Raw genomic sequence first — 3,570 nt, 5'->3', positions numbered from 1 at the left:
TCCTGGCATGCAGAGAGGTGCGTGGCCCCGCGTGCTGGCCCGGCCCTGCTCCTCCACAGCCCCCAGAGATGGGCCCGTGACGGGGGTGCCTAACCCTGTCCCGACCTTTCAAGGCTGCTGGATGGCCTGCTTGTGCTCTCAGGGTGTGGGGGCCACCAGCCCCTCCCGCTGCCCCTGGCCTGGTTCCTGCCAGCCGCTGCTCAGCCTCCCTGGGGGGTGGTGCTCCGCGTTTGTCATGATGAGAATCAGGCCCCCAGAGGGTTTTCGCTCAGGCGACCTGCCTGTAACTGTAACACATAGCATCCCTGGGGGGCGTCAACAGGAAGGTGCGCTCCCAGGGCCGGGGGCCGCACGTCCGGGGCCCAGGTGTGGGCAGGGCTGGCTCCTCCCGAGGCCTGTCTCCCAGGCGCGTGGGCGCCGTGCTCTCCCTGTGTCCTCACGCAGTCGCCCTCCGTGCGTGTCTGTGTCCTGATCTCTTCCTCTCTTGGGGACACGGGCCAGACTGCATGGGGGCCACCCCAGTGACCCTGTTCTACCTTACTCCCCTCTGTGTAGACCTGACTCCGTAGTCACGTTGTGGGGTGCTGGGGGTCAGGGCTTCAGCATACGCCTTGAGGGACACAGCTCAGCCCAGGACAGGGCATTAGCATCCTTGGGTCTGGGGTGCCCTGGCTGCTGGCACCTCTGGGCTCTGGGGGTGCTCAGGGCGTCGCACCGGTGTGGAGGCCGAGCCTCTGAGCTGCAGATGGCCAGGCTGTGGGGCCATCAACTCTGGGGCCCGTCCTGGGCCGGATCCACATGGACCCTGCAGGCCTGTCACTGGGTCCCTGTGCCCTCCTGTCTGTGAGGAGAGCCGTGTCCTCTGTAGGGCCAGCTCCATCCGGGAGCCCTGCCCGCCCTGTGGGCCTCACAGCTGCCATGGCCTCGGGGCCCTGAGCCCGGCGCGGGGCCACAGCCTCCTGTCCCCCTCCCCAGGGTGGCCCACCTGTAGGCTGTTGTCCCCGCCTCCTGCCCATTGCTGCTGGGCGGGAATCTGCACCTCTGACCATCCTGACTGCGTTTCAGGGCTTGGCCTTCACTGCCGCTGAGCCCCTCCTCTGCTGGGGGCGCGGGGTGCCGTCCCGCCTGGAGCTGAGGCACCTCGCCAAGGCACAGCCCCCGTGTGAGGGAGGGCTTCGAAGGGACCCCTGCCTGCAGGCCAGATCCTGCCTCCCTCTGAGCGGCTCCCCTGCAGCAGTCCCGCACAGGGTCAGCCGTGAAATGGAAAGGGGCTTCTTTGGGCAAAGCAGCCTGGGAGACGCAGCGTTAGGCAGGGTTGCAGATTGGCTTGCAGCAGGACTTACCAGAGCCTCTAATGGGCTGTGTGACCTCTGACCCTCCAGAGGGTCCCAAACCAGTCAGTGTTCCGATTTTCAGGGAGAGTCTCATTCGGGGCTCACCTCTCACCTGCAGGAGGGCCCTTGCCCCTCGGGGAAGCGTCCGGCCTGCACTCGGGCCGCATCCTGGAGGCTCTCCTGGGTCACTCACTGGCTCTGGTTTATCTTCCCACCAGTGAGGATGCTGTTCACTCTCCCTTTCACTATGAAAACATCAAGTGCCTTTTTTCTTTTAAAAAGTCGGATTTCACCCAGTTTCCTTACTGGTCGGATCATGGGCCTGTCACGAGCTGGACTGGTGGAGTCTGTGCGTGGTGAGGTCGAGCTGGTGGCCGGCAGGCTGGACGGCCCGTTCGGGCCCAGCCCCTACCTCCCGCTCCGTCCGGGTGTCCCCACATGGGGACCACCTGTTCCCGCTGGCCGACGCCCCGGCCCCGAGACCCAGCTGTTTGGCCCTGCAGATGCTCCCCTCGCGAGGTTCTTCTGAGTGTGTGGTTCTCCAGGCGTAAAGCAATACTTAGGCTCCACTGGCATGAGGTGTCTGTGGACAGGCTAACGGTGACCTTACAGCTTTCTTCAGGAAAAACCTGGATATCAATTCCATGTGTAGATAAAGGTTCATTCCCGTGATCTTCCCAAAGAGACTTCCTGCCCTGATAACTTCACTCTGTCAAAAACCCCAACAAAAACAAAACAAAGCCAAACGACCTTAGAAAAATAGACACTGAGGGACACTCTTCAGGACTGTAGGAAAATCCGCCCGGACTCTTTGCCGCCGTGGTATCCAACGGCATTGCAGCCACACATCCTGTCCAGGCCAGACCCCGGCCCGGGCGCCGGTGGTGCCCCGTATGTGCCGGGGGTGGGGGGGGGGCAACTGAAGGGCTAGGAGCCCCCAGGGAAGATGCACGGGGAAGCTGTCTTACCACAGAAATTGAAGAAGCCTCTCTCTTTCCTATAGAACAATGTCATCCATTTAGAAAAAACCAACATCTGGGTATTAGGCTGAAAAATGCCCCCCCAGATGTGTTCACGTCCTAATTTATGAAATCTGTGAATATCATCCTGTGTGGCAGAAGTTGTGATGTAAGCGAGGATTTTAGGGTAAGGAGGTGGTCCTGCTTGTCCGGCTGGGACGCAGGGCAGTCACAGGTGTCCTTGTGAGAGGGAGATGGGGACATCTGGGTGGTGCAGGGAGGGGATGCGTGAGGGACAGCCCTCAGCCTGGTGCCCCCCCGTGCCTCACGCGGGGAGGGTGCGTCCCGTCAGGAATGTGGGGAGGGCATTCCAGGCTCACCTGCTGGATGGCGGGAGTTTCTACCTGAACCTCTCTCCCGGGAGCTCTTTGCTCAGGTGATCCCAGGGGGAAGGGGGCACGAGCTCGGGAACAGGGAATCAGAGAGGAGCCTGCTTCTGCGGAGGAGCGGGGCTCAGCGCCTCGCCTCCCGCCCTGCGCCTGATTTCCTGGAACGGGGAAGAGCCGCGAATGAGCACTGTGGTCAGCAGATGGGCCTGGGCCGCGGCCAGTGCGGCCACCGTGTGCTGGGGGGCTGTGGCCTCCTCCCCCTTCCCTTCCAAGGCGCTGGAGGCCTCCGTTTCCAGTGTGGCTACCTCGAGGTGAAGGGGAGGCTCCAGTGACCGCGCCCACCGAACGCCCTTGTCCAGGTGTGTTCAGGAGCTCCTGGGGTGGCCGCCCCCCTGCCTTCTCCCTGCATACCCTCTGGCCGGGGCGCCCTGGGCTCAGCAGCGCCTCGGCTCCCTCCTGGGTATTTACCTGGGCAAACTGGAAGCTTATGTTCATGGCCACTTTCCGAGGTTGCCAAAACCCAGAAAGAACTGCGATCCTTTGAAAGGTGAGCCGACAAGCAGACCTGCGCACCCCCAGCACAGAGTCAGACGGGGACGGACAGGAGCGAGCTATTCCTCGCACAGACGGGTCTACACTGCAGTGTCCAACCTGACCCAACAGGCTAGATACCGTATGATCCCGGTTATGGGACATTTTGGAAAAGGCAAAACTCCAGTGATGGCGAGTAGATGCAAATCGCTTCTGTTGGTCAGTGCTCTGGCTCAGCCTGGACTCCTGTGTGAGCCGAAGCCCAGAGCCGCCAAGGTCTCCGGACCCGGGGACGTCAGTGACTGCAGCTCGGGCCCGGGGTCTCCTCCCCACACGCCGTCCCCCCTCATCCTGGCG

The sequence above is a fragment of the Eumetopias jubatus genome, unplaced genomic scaffold (assembly GCF_037043125.1).
Source record: "Eumetopias jubatus isolate StellerSeaLion01/CBP00866 unplaced genomic scaffold, mEumJub1_p1.0 scaffold_1, whole genome shotgun sequence".
Taxonomy (NCBI): Eukaryota; Metazoa; Chordata; class Mammalia; order Carnivora; family Otariidae; genus Eumetopias; species Eumetopias jubatus.
Note: the sequence above shows the minus strand (reverse complement) of the source record.